This window comes from Symphalangus syndactylus, chromosome 1, assembly GCF_028878055.3.
Source record: "Symphalangus syndactylus isolate Jambi chromosome 1, NHGRI_mSymSyn1-v2.1_pri, whole genome shotgun sequence".
Classification (NCBI taxonomy): Eukaryota; Metazoa; Chordata; class Mammalia; order Primates; family Hylobatidae; genus Symphalangus; species Symphalangus syndactylus.
Window position 1 is genome coordinate 79992964 of NC_072423.2, and position 13692 is coordinate 80006655.

The following is a 13692-nucleotide window of genomic DNA, read 5'->3' on the forward strand; positions in this document are numbered from 1 at the left end:
CTATATCTGTGCTGTTCAATAAGGTAGCCATTACACACAGCTGCCTACTCAACACCCGAAGTGTAACTAGTGTGACTTAAATACTAATTTTTCTATTTTATTTAATTTTAATTACTTTAAGTTACAATAGTAACAAGTGGCTGATGGCTACTGTATTAGACAACATGGCTTCATAGTATACAGAAAGACTTCCACTTTAAGATTTTCTATAGTTACAAAAAAGAACAATAGATAAAACAGTGTTAACTAAATTACTGGTTAGATAAGGTACTGGAAAGTGTTGGCTGCCTACTAAGCATCCACTCCCCTCTTCCCTCTTCAGAGGCCCTGTTCTGCTCAGGTAGCTGTCTACCAGCGCCCCCAGCTCCAACGATGGATCCCGATCAAAAGGATAGGGCTCATAGCATTGTGTGGCTGGCTGACTGGTCCAGGGACGGGCATGTGACTTAGGGGAGTCTAAGGATTTTGAGAACTTACATTCCATGGTTTGGGGACCTAATTCCCTCTCCTAAACTGGGGGTGAGCAAGGAAACATATGGATTCTAGTTCTAGCAGCCACTCTGTAACCTTAAAGTGACATGGTTTGGCTCTGTGTCCCCACTTAAATCTCATCTCAAATTGTAATCCCCACGTGTTGAGCGACAGACCTGGTGGGAGTAACTGGATCGGGGGGCAGTTTCCCTCTTGCTGATCTCATGATAGGGAGTTCTCATGAGATCTGATGGTTTTAAAAATGGTACTCTCCCCTGTGCCCTCTCCCTGCCTCCTGCTGCTGCCTTGTGAAGAAGGTGCCTGCTTCCCCTTTGCCTTCCACTACGATTGTAAGTTTCCTGAGGCCTCTCCAGCCATGATAAACTGTGAGTCAATTAAACCTCTTTTGTTTACAAATTACCCAGTCTTGGGTAGTATTTTTACAGCAGTGTGAGAAATGGACTACCACAGGGAGCCTGCCTAAGGACAAAGCTGACATGGACAAGGCAGAGCGGGAGCTCTGAACTGAGGCACTGGAGTGTGCTCTGCTTGCAGACTTCTTGTTACTATGTCCCTCTTTATTGTTAATGCCAACTTGAATCCAGTTTCTGTTACTTGCAGCTGAAAGCAGCTTACTGATGAAGCAAGGCGGGGGTGCATAGATAGCATCCAATACTCTAAGGCTCTCCAGATTGCAGGAAATACCATCTGCCCTTTCTCACACTATATGTTAATCCCCCCAAGCAATGTTTACTATATGAAGTCTTTCATACTTGAACTGATAATCATTTTGAACTAGAGATTAGTGCTTGAGATTAGTGCCACCTGTCACCTACATTCAAGTCTAACTTTTTTTGTTTATTTGTTTTTTAAGAGACAGAGTGTCACTCTGTTGCCCAGGCTAGTCTTGAACTCCTGGGCTCAAGTGATCCTCCCACCCTAGCCTCCCAAAGTGCTGGGATTACAGCTGTGACCCACTGTGCCCAGCCCAAGTCTAAGTTTTGAACTTCACCACTGCACTGCTAACTACAAAGCAGGGTTTGCAGAATTATTTGAATTCTAAAGCACTTTGGACTTACGTTGGTCAGCTGCGTGACAGACTCTGAAAGGAAGGAAAAATACAGAATGTTTAGAAATCTACTATCAAAAGTCTGCCAAAAAAATAAAGTACAGAGAGGTGAATAAGAGGAAGATACATTTTGAATTATGGATTAGACAGCAAAAAGCATACTCCAGTGAGTCATTTGTTAACATAAAGGTTAATCAACTTGCACGAAAACTGCAAGGGCCCAGTGCACCAGAATGTCAGGTTTAAAAAGCAGTCTAACAGTCTCGAGAAAAGACTTATGGTATAGTAGACTAAATGGTAGAAAAGATGGAAAGGACTCCATCTTAACAGGCTGGAGAGAGAGTCTTCTGCTGGCCTCAAGGAAACAAAGTACCATATGATGAACTGCCTACGGACAGGGCCGCATACAGGGAACAGCCTCTAGTCCCTGAGGGAGGCCACCAGTCAACAGGAAGAAGATAGCGCCCTCACTCATATAGGCGCAAAAGATGAACTCTGCCTACAACCTGAATGAGTTTGCAAACAGATTCTTCCATAGTTGAACTTCCAGATGAGAATGCAGCCTGCTTGACACTTTGAGATGCTAAGCAGCAAACCAGCTAAGATGTGCCCATACTCCTGACCCAGAAAAACTGCGAGATAATAAACCTGTGTGAAACCTGTGTTGTTTTAAGCTGCTAAATTTGGGGGTAATTTGTTACACAGCAATAGAAAATACAAGCCTGTTCTCCTTAAGAAACCTTCCCAACCCACTGCATGAGTAAGGATTATTTTCATCTTCTCAAAGTCTTTGTTACGGGGACTACAAAAATGGAAGGCCACACAGACCCTGAGTACAACTGTATAAAAGCAGCAACCTTAGGTATAGTCATAGTTGTCTGCATTAGAACTACAGAATGTTAAGACTTGGAAGGAAACCGAGAGGCCCCTTAGTACCATCCTTTATGTTTACAGATAAGGAATGCAAGGACATGTAATAGTTCATAACTTGTTCCTGATCACATAGCTGATTAAAGGCCAAAAAAAAAAGGAAAAAGAACTGCTAATCTAGTGAATTTCCCACATCTTCACAAATTGCTCATATGTATAAATTGTGTCTTTTCCCTGAAAATAAAGGATTGAGAGCCAAACTATATAAATTTCATTTCTATCTTCTATCAACGAAAATCAGTTTTAACACAAATTTATTGTTACTAGTTAACTAAAACATGCTTAGCAATAGGAATTTACTTGATAAATAAGTCCTATGTTTGTTAAACCAAAAAAAGACATATGAGAAATTATACATATATTTTACACCAAGTAAATCGCAATAGAACCTGTTTCAGCTTGGCTTTGATGAAAAATACTAGTAACCTTCTCTGTGGGGTTAACTAGTTTTGTCAGTGTTTACTGTATCAAGCATATTTCAGAAAATGTCATTTGATCATCAGAGTACCAGACGCCATGTTGCAATAAAGAGCTCTTGTATTCTGGCTCCAATTTTAAAATATCTTTTTAAAAACTTGCATTTACAGTGATGAAGATGGCAAGAAAAGTAAAATAAAAACTTGCATTTAGAACTTGACATAGGTCTGCTTTATTTTATAGAGTGTGCCACACAATAAAATTTTTCTTAACATTATATATGACATTCATTTGGCAAATACTACATTACAAACCCATCACTGTTTATCTAATTCCTCTAATTTTAAGAAATGACTCAAATTACAATGCAGCTTACTAAGCAGCTCAAACTAGAACATGAATTGCAGTATTTCAAATAGCAAGGAAGAGTTACTATAATTCATGCTTATGTTAAAAATCAAGGAATCCAAATAAAATACCATGTTTAATTCAATTTATCAAGTCCAAGAAGTTGCAATGTGGAAGAAGTAAGTAAAAATGGGGAAGCCCTAATTTTTAAGTCTGCCTTGAAAACAATTTTTTCTTATCAATGAGACTTTCTAATAAGACTCATCTTGCCATTGGCATCCAGAAAATCTAACCACCCACCTCCACTTCTCCAGGAGGATCCCTTCCTAATGTCTGATGCCTCTTCCCTCACCTCCATTCTTTGCCCACTGCTGCACGTGCTTAAAGCCCAGCCACCCTTTCACCCACAGAGGTCATAGACCACTGCTACCATGGTTAATTCTCAGAAGTAATAAACTCAGAACCTGAAAGCACAAAATGCCTATAAGACTGTTCACTATTTCAAACTTCTGCTCCGGTTTACATGAATTAAAAAAAAAAAAAAATCACTCTATTTTTTCTGCTGTACCAAGGCAAAAAAATTCTACAATCACATTTAAAGGCATGGACTAATGACTTCACATGACATTGCAGTAGCAGCTTCAGCTGTGTTAAGAGAAGCTAAAAATTGGCAGGTTCTGTGCTGAACACGGTATCATCTCATTTATTCTATAAAATCACTCCATGAGGAAATTAAAACACAAAGTTTGGTCACTTACTCAAGGATGACATACTTAGTAAATATAACATACCCAGGATTTGAACACATGCCATCTGCTTGTGCTCTTAACTGCTGAAATATTCTAGTCATTTTTCTAGACAGGTTGCATAACTTGGTGGCCCATGGTTAAGCGTAAAGTTTCTATTAAGCCCAGTAGCAAGCCCAAAAGCTGTTTCTTAAAAGAGCGGTTACCTGCAAAGGATGGAAAGGCTTTGCTCCAAAATCCTAAGGTTCCACACTGTAATTATCTCCTATAAGGCCTGCCAAAGGTTCCTAACAGCATTTCAATCTGCCACTGACATTTCAAGCACCAGAAGATCTGCTGGGTCATACAGCCTGAGTGGCAGAGCAGTTTGCACAGCAGCCTGTACCTGTTGTAGAGGCGTCTTTTGTTCTGGGATCCACTCAAAACTAGCAGCATTTTGGGTCACTCAGTAAACAACCTGAAGTAGCACACCCAAATGAGGAATTCGTCACCTCCAAAATCCAAAGAGGCCCACTAGACCTTGCTTCTTTTTGTTATAGGTGGGAACATGCCCTACTCCACACCAGTGGACCCCTAGAAATTTCACAGGTGGAAGGCCCCTGAATATTTGTTGGATTTCCCACCCTCTGACATGCAAATGTCATACCAGTAAGTCTAGGGTAGTTGTTCCTTCTTGCCCACCAGGTCCAATCAGCATAATGTCATCAATGTGATGAGCCAGTATGATGTCTTGTGGAAGGGAAGGGCAATCAGGGCCTCTATTTGTTTGCTACAGCTGCTGTAATAGAGAACCACAAACTGAGGAGCTTACAAAACAGAAATGTACTGTCTCCAGCTCTGGGGTTAGAAGTCCAAGATCAAGGTGTCAGTAGGGTTTGTTCCTTCAAAGGGGGTGAGGGAGAATCTGTTTCACGCCTCCCCCCTTGCTCCTGATGGTTTGCTGGAAATGTGTGACATTTCTTGGTGTTCTTCTACTTCAGTTTCATATGGCATTCTCCCTGTGTGAATGTCTGTGTTCAAATTCCTCCTGTTTATAAGGACACCAGTTGTGTTGGATTAGGGGCCCAGCCTACTACAGTATGACCTCATCTTATCTAATTACATTTTTAACTACCCTATTCCCAAATAAGGTCATACCCTGAGGTACTAAGGGCTAGGAATCCAACACATAAATTTTTAGAAGACACAATTCAACTCATAACAAGACCACAGAGATCTTGTTATGACATAGTGTTGGAGAGTTGACATTCCTGAGGTAGGACAGTGAAGGTGTTATTTCTGGCTTTGTTAGTTGAAAGAAAACTGCGTTTGGTGATCTTTACTAACAGATACTAAGACAAAGCATTCAGCAGATCAATAACTGCATGCCAGCTACTAGGGGATAGGTTCTCAAGTAACGAAATGACATCTGGAACAGCAACTGCAATTAGTCACCACTCAGTTAAGTTTATGATAATCCACTGTCATTTTCCAAGATCAATCTGTTTTCTGCACAGGCCAAATAGGAGGGTTGAATGTGAATATGTCAGGAATCATCACCCCTGCATCCTTAAGTGCACTAATCTCTGCAGTTCCTCCGGGAATGAGGTATTGCTTTTGGCTTACTATTATTCCAGGAAGAGGCAGCTCTAGTGGCTTCTACTTGGCCTTTCCTACCACAATAGCCCTCACTCCACAGGTCGGGGAACCAGTGTGGTGATTCTGCCAGTTGCTGAGTATGTATATACCAGTTATGCATCCTGGAACTGGCCAAGTAACCACAGGATGAATATGGGGACCCACTGTGAGGAGGACCTGGGTTAAACTTCCATTGACCACCTAACCTCAACAAGTCCCTACTCTGAATGGCGGGCCAAAATGACACTTTGAGTGTCCTGGAATTAGTGTCAGTTCAGAGTTAAGAGTTCAGTAATCCATGAGAAGTCTAATTATTTCCTCTTCTCCAATGCACACTTACCCTGATAAGCCATAGGTCCCTTCGGGAAAAGCTGAGAAAAAAATTAACGGTACAAATTCTTGGCAGCGCAATGGGGTCCTTCCTCAAAAGGATCCAGCCTCCCCTCAGTCAAGGGGTTCTGGGTCTGTAAAATGACTCAAATCTGGGAATTGATTGAGGGACCGTGACTCTTTCTTTGGTAATTAAAGTAAGGCTTCCATTCACTTGACCTAGAACTCTTCTGCTTATAGAGATCAAGCCAGAATTCAGTAGACTGCCCATCGAGTTCTCTTCTAGGGACACCATGACCACCTATCCAATGCCGTAGGACCCCCAAGTCAGGCTGTTAAGACTGCTGCTTTGACTCCACTGTCCCCCATGATGGCAAGACACCCACTTACTCTTTGGTGATCACATCGCCCCTGCCATCCGAGATCCAACCATCCCTGCTGCAGCTAAGGACCCCCAGTCAGTGTCAACAGCTCCCACTGCAATCTCTGACCTGAAGAGAAGAGAAACCCCAGAGCTCTTTATGGATTCCTGAGGAGAACCGGCAATGTCTTGCAAGGTAACTACCTCAAGGGAGGTCATTACAGGTTCTTCAGGCAAAGCACAGTTAACCTCCTCAGAGGTGGAAGAATTGCTTCTACTGGCAAAAAAGAGTGAGTCAAATTTAGGAGTTTAACATCCCCAACTTCATCAGGATGTTCCCATATGGCCCTATTCCAAATGTGCGGATCCCATTCCTTCCCAATCAGCACCCTCATTTTAATAGCAGACCAAGGTGAAGAAGGGAATTCAGTTAGCACTGTAATTCAGCCACCTACAGGATGAGACTCTGGATTTGGTTTTCACCAACCTCAGCTCTGCAGCTACAAGAGATACGGGTTTCTTTAGCGCAGACACAAAAACTTTTCAGGTCACTTATGTGGAGCTTCAATCGAGAATTTGAAGCCTTAAGCTCCCCTTTTCTTTTCTTTTTTTTTTTTTTTTTTGAGACAGTCTCACTCTGTCACTCAGGTTGTAGTGCAGTGGTGCGATCTCGGCTCACTGCAACCTCCGCCTCCTGGGTTCAAGCCATTCTCCTGCCTCAGCCTCCCAAGTAGCTAGGATCATCCTTTTCTTTTCTCACTTTACCCAGCACAGTTAAAAGCAACCAGCCTATCTTATTATACTCATTAATTTGATTAAAATGTTCTAAGGTATCAAATACCTGATCATTCTGAATCTTGTCTATAAGCATGAGTGGGAGTATCTAATAGTGATCTTTTACGTATCTCTGTTGCCATATCACACCAGGGACTATCAGTGCCCTCTTTTCTACTGGGAATACTCATTATTGCCTTTAAATCTGCAGTTTAGAAAACCAATTCCAGAAACACTATAATCAATTCCGAAAAACTCATCCTTAAGATTCTGCTCACTACAAGTACTCTCAGCACCCAAATTTGAATCAGGGCTCTACAGAGACACAGAACTGATAGGAAAAAATATATAGATGTAGATAAAAACGTAAATATCTTCATCTACATACAGACAGATACAGAAATATTGGTGAACTGGCTCACACAACTGTAGGGGCTAGCAACTTCAAAATGTGTAGGGTAGATGTACAGACAGGAAACTTAGGCAGGAATTGATGCTGCAGTCTTGAGGAAAATACTGTCTTCTTCAGGACACCTCAGTTTTGGCTTTTTTAGCCTTCAGTTGATTGAATGAGGCCCACCCATATTATTTAGGGTAATATTTTTTAGTTTAGGTCAACTGATTCCAGATGCTAACCACGTCTTCAGAATACCATCACAGCATCAACCAAACTAGTACCTGATTAAATAACTAGGTATTATAGCCTAGCTAAGCTGACATAATAAAACTAATCATCACACACAGTATTACTCAACAAAATCTTATTGTCAACTGAAGGAAAACCCTTTTAAACAATAATATTTTATTTGTTCCAAAAGGACAATGAAATTTCAGGAGGTCACTATCTTAGGAAACTATAACATTGTTTCTACATTTTTAAAGCAATCTCTATGTTTCAAAAATAGGATCTTCAACTCTATAACAGAAATCACACTTTAAAATTATACCTCTGAGAGAAGTGCTCTCACTTTCTTACAAATGGGTTGAAATAAATCCTGCACGTCCTTTCCTTGTCTTGGTGGAGCTCACATTCCAGCAAGATAACATCCCTACATACCTATTTTCTCTCGGGACATCATAACCCAGGCATTAAGAAGTATCAAAACACTTTCTGAAAATCTACTATTTGCTAGGCAACGTCCAGTTCTGAGTATGACCTTCTAGCCAGCACTGTTTCATTACCAGCAGAGTCTGGTCAATCAGCCAGACTGCCTGGGTCCAAATCCTGATCCTACTACTTAACAAGCTGCATGATCTTGGCCAAGTTACTTAACCCTCATCTGTAAAATAAACACTCATAACTATACCACTGGGTTCGGTTAGAATTAAACAAGTGCAAATGAATAAAGCACCAAGCTTGGCACCTAAAAGGTACTCAAGTATTAACTATTATTATTTTAATGTCCAGAAAACCAGAGATTACTCAGGTAATAATGAGGGAAAAATGACACCAATGGTAACTTTAAAATCATTTTTATCTGGCTCATTTACTTCTTACATTAACTGCTTTCAAGAATCCTTCCCCTCTATTCTCAAATGAATTTACACGACTTCTAGTTAAGTTTTATAAAAACTAAAAAATGTAATCTCTATATATCCCAACATCGTGGAGTTTTCATAAACACATAGTTAAGAGGCTTTTAATCTAATAACTTTTTTTGTTTTGTTTAGTTTCTTTTTGAGACAGAGTCTCGCTCCGTCGCCCAGGCTAGAGTGCAACGGCGCAATCTTGGCTCACTGCATCCTCCGCCTCCCGGGTTTAAGCGATTCTCTTGCCTCAGCCCCCTGAGTAACTGGGACTACAGGCACGCGCCACCACGCCCGGCTAATTTTTGTATTTTTAGTAGAGACGGGGGTTTCACCATGTTGGCCAGGCTGGTCTCGAACTCCTGACCTCGTGATCCAACCGCCTAGGCCTCCCAACGTGCTGGGATTACAGGAGTGAGCCACTGAACCCGGTGTTTAAAAACATTAAAACATGTTTATAAAAGTCAAAATTACACTCATTTTTTGTAAAACTACAACAGCAATTATCTCAAGAAACTTAAGCATCAGGACCAGGGAATGTAATTGCCTGGTTCTAATGCTAGTATATGCCTATAATGCATTCGAGCTCTAAGACCTACACGTTTGCAGTTGTCAATATTCATGAAATGAGATTAATTCTCAACTTAGCTCATTTCCTATAATAACAAATACAAGCAGTCATCAGAAATTGATGGCTCATCCTTATTTGTAAAAAAATAGGCCTCATTCTTGGTTCAAAATTTGTAAGGGGTCAACATCCTCAGATGGGCTAATGCTCACAATTTAGAAGTGAATAGATTGGAAAGTACAACGCTGCAAATGCTGCCTTCCCCAAAGCCAGCTCTATTCATTAATATACCTGTGTCTACTGACAAGAAGGCAGGCTGGTAAAGCACATTTTCAAAGCTGTTTTATAAATGGATCAATTTTGGTAAAGAGTAATTAAAGACGGATTGTAAATCTGATCAGTTTTACAACCTTGGAAGGTGGGGACTTGACGCAGGACGTTAATATGCACACGCTTCAATAATCTATCCACGGATAGTTTTGACCCTGATCTCTGGTTGAAAGTCCTCAACTATGGAGCTTTCGAGTTTCAGTACAGTAGGCGCTTTCACTCCCCAGTAGAAATCTGGGGTGATGGCCAAAAAAAGTGTGTTGTCTCCCCCAAAGCACACCATGCCAAGTTCAGCCAACGTAGACTAATGCATCCTTAGGTATTTGTCAAGAAGAGGTATAGGCTGTCCCTTTTCTCAGAATCTAACAGGTAAGAATGGCCTCTTGTGGCTTCCCAAATACGGCGGTAAGGACCAATCTGCCAGTCCTTAATAAGAAATTGCTAATTTTTAAAACCATTCCGACAGCGGGCGCTTCCAGGCCCCTCTTCAACTGGCTTCCGAGGAAGGGAAGAGAACACGGTGACGGGTTACAGCAGAGGAGGCTGAAAAACAGTCCCAAAGCAAGATTTGCCAGGACACTAGCTCGACCCGGAAGGGAGGGGGGACCTCTCTCGGCCGCCGAGGTCTGTGCGGTCGGTGAATGTGGACGACCCGAGTCTGGCGGTGGTACACCGCCACAGCCCGAAGAGCGGCGCACGCGGAGCAGTTGCCGGGTTCGCGCCGCGCGTCAGCTCCCGGACACACGCCCAGGGTTGAAGGTGCCCTCTAGACCCCTCCCGCTGCCCCACAGAGGCCTGGGGCCCATGCTACCTCTCAGGACGCTGGAGCCGCCGCCGCCGCCGCTTCCCGCCGCGCAGGCTAGACCACAGCTCCTCGGATGCCACGACGGTGTCACTCAGCAAAGCAGCCCGACCGAGCGTGGGTCCGCGTGCGGGAACCCGCGGGGCTCAGCCGGACGCTAGCCCCCTACCGCCCCCGGCCCCGCCAGCCGCGCCCACTAGCAACGTGCTCGCGACCGCCAGTTGCCCGCTCAGCGAAGCTTCTGCATGCCGCGCGCGGCACGTCGGGACTCGTAGTTCCGGCGTGGAGGACGTGCGTCGCGGCAACTCTCGCCTGAGCGCCGCCACGTGACTCTCCCACCTCCGGAAGTCACGTAAGCAGACACGCGTGGCGCGGACCGCCGTTTCCGCAAACAGAATCGCGTTTGGCTGTGCTGGTGAGTGTGACGGCTGGAACTCCGGCTCTTCTTTTCTTTGTGTTTATCCCTTGGCCGCCGTGGAGGGGTGGAAGTGGCACTCCCACCCCCGACATGGGCTCACTTGGCATTAGCCCTGTGCTTCACTACCCGCCGCGTGGGTCTGTTGCCTTGTGTCCTCAGTCCCAAGCAAAATGGGAACTCCTTGGGGTGGGCGGGCGCTGTTCCTCCTCCAGACTGGGCGAGCCCGGGTGGGAGAAGCAGCTCGAAGAGCTGCTCCAGCTCTCGCCCCAGGGCCGTGCTGGGGAGGGGCGTGGGGTCCGCAGGTTTGTCTTCAGCGGCGCCTTGGAAACCTGAACCAGAGGTTGAGTAACAGGCCGCGCGAATGACGGAGGGGGTGAACTTGGCTGGAGAAGTCCCTTCTCGCCCCTCTGCCTCCTCTCGGGCCCCGTAGTAGAGGGTCAAGCGGGCGGGTTGGGGCTTATAAGAGCTTATCCCGCTTGGACTTTATCCCGGCGGCCCTGGCGGCCTGCTCGGTCGTACCCCTGAGGAACTGAAATGACGCAGAGACATAGCTTGCTTCGGAGGTGTGACTGGAAAGCCGGGTCGAAATGTCCGTGTGGTTATTTATCGCGTGTCCATCTCCATGTCGGTCGACCACCTCTAGAAGGTTTCTTCTCCAGGATTCTGAGGGACAGCTCTCTTCCCTTTGGAGTGTTTTCATTATTCCACTTTGAGTTTGGTTTGGGTTTTTTTTCCCCCATTTGTTAAATTGATACATAGAAGTTGCACATATTTGCAGGTACAGGTGATATTTTGATACATGCATACAATGTGTAACGACTTAATCAGGGCAATTGGGATATTTGTCATCTCAAACATTTATCTTTATGTTGGGAACATTCCAATTTTTCTTTTAGCTATTTTGAACTACACAATAAGTTATTGTTAACTGTGTCCACCCCACTGTACTATCAGACACTAGATTTTATTTCTTTTGGGGTTTTTTGTACCCATTAACCAGTTTCTCTTCTTCATCCCCCTCTTCCTGCTACCCTTCCCAGTCTGTGAAAACCACCAATCCACTCTTTACCTCCATCAGGTCCACATTTTTAGCTCCCACATGAGTGACAACATGATATTGTCTTCATGTGCCTGGCTTATTTCACTTAACATAATGACATCCGGTTTCATCCATGTTGTTGCAAATGACAGGATTTCATTCTTTTTAATGACTAATATTCCATTGTGTATATATGCTACATTATCTTTATTCATCTCTTGGTGTACCATTAGGTTGATTCCGTATCTTGACTATTGTGAATAAACTTGAGACTGCAGATATTTCTTAGATATACTGATTTCCCTAATTTTGGATCTGTACCCAGATTTGCAAAACTGTTCATCGGACAGGGGTTTAACAACCAGAATATAAAAGAAACTCCTCTCAGTAGCAGTAGTTCTATTTTTTTGTTTTTTGAAGAACCTCCATCATACTTTTCCCAGTATGTAAATTAGTGGCTGTGCTAATTTACATTCCCCCTAACGGTGTACAAGTGTTCCCCCTTTTCTGCATCCTCATCAGTATCTTTTTTTTTTTTTTTTTTTTTTTTTTTTGTGACAGAGACTTGCTCTGTTGCCCAGGCCAGAGTGCAGTGGCTTGATCTCAGCTCACTGCAACCTCCACCTCCCGGGTCCAAGCGATTCTCATGCCTCAGCCTCCCGAGTAGCTGGGATTACATGCGCACATCACCACGCCTGACTGATTTTTGTATTTTTGGTAGAGGCAGCGTTTCACTATGTTGGCCAGGCTGGTCTCGAACTCCTGACCTCAAGTGATCTGCCCACCTTCGTCTCCCAAAGTGCTGGGATTACAGGTGTGATCCACCGTGACGGCCTCAGCATCCATTTTTAAAAAAATCTTTTTGATAAAAGCCGTTTTAACCGAGATGAGATGGTATCTCATTGTGGTTTTGACTTGCATTTCCCTGATATTACTGATATTGAGCATTTTTTACATATATACCTGTTGGCCATTTGTGTGTCTTTTAAGAAATATCTATTCAGATCTTTTGCCCATTTGTAGTAGGATTGCTTCTTTTTTTTGCTATTGAGTTGAGTTTTTTCTATATTCAGGTTGTGAATCTCCTGTCAGATGAATGGTTTTGCAGATATTTTCTCCCATTCTGTAGGTTATCTCTTCACTCTTGTTTCCTTTGCTGTGCAGAAGTTTTTAGCTTCATGTAATCCCATTTGTCTGTTTTTACTTTTGTTGCCTGTGCTTTAGAGGTCTTACCACAAAAATCTTTGCCCAGACCAGTGTCTTGAAGCATTTCCACAATGTTTTCTTCAAGTAGTTTCATACTTTCGGGTATTAAATTTTTCAGTCCATTTTGATGTGATTTTTGCATATAGTAAGAGAGAGTGGTCTAGATTTCCCAGCACCATTTTTTGAAGAGGCTGTCTTTTCACTATGTATGTTCTTGACACCTTTGTTGAAAACAAGTGGCTGTAAACATGATGCTTGGTTTTAAACATTCTTACTCATTTTTGTGGTCATCTGGAATGCTGTGTCATTTCTCCTGACCTAATTATGTTTTTATGATGTCACATCTGTGATATCATAAAAGTGACAAGTAAAATTCATGCTTAAATCTCAATATTAATTTTAGGTAATAATTATAGCTAAAGATAAGTCACATTTCTTTATTCGAATTTAAAGCCAATTTCCATTAGGAAATCAATGGCGGAGGAGGAGAAATAGGAATTTGATAAGTTGGTAGCCAGTTTTTCTAGATAATCGTTTCAAGTATTTGTTCTGAAAATTACTTTTCTGATTTGTTGTTGTTGTTCTCTGATTCAGTTCTATTTGGTACCTCTTGGTATTTTGTTAACCTCAAATGGTGGGTCATGAAAACTAATAACCATTGAAACCCTTGCCCATTCATAGTGACTTGTTACCCATTCCTTTAAGCAACTTGATTTCTTATTCTTTTTGATTATCCAAA

General features: G+C 42.8%; 2 protein-coding genes across 6 annotated transcripts in view; one reads left to right on the forward strand and one right to left on the reverse strand.

Moving 5' to 3' along the window:
* Positions 1 to 10569, reverse strand: part of FAM210A (family with sequence similarity 210 member A) — a 60359-nt gene extending 49790 nt beyond the window's left edge. Inside the window, exon 1 of the mRNA XM_055239628.2 lies at positions 10300 to 10569. The gene's annotated coding sequence lies outside the window, so the exon portion shown is untranslated. The remainder of the gene's footprint in view (positions 1 to 10299) is intronic.
* RNMT (RNA guanine-7 methyltransferase) overlaps positions 10310 to 13692 on the forward strand; it is a 38091-nt gene continuing 34708 nt past the window's right edge. For 3 of the 5 annotated variants that reach the window (XM_055239427.2, XM_055239418.2, XM_063641683.1), the window contains exon 1: positions 10551 to 10705. The gene's annotated coding sequence lies outside the window, so the exon portion shown is untranslated. Of the gene's footprint in view, positions 10706 to 13692 lie in introns of all 5 variants that reach the window. The other 2 variants (XM_055239437.2, XM_055239412.2) reach the window with 2 other exon arrangements.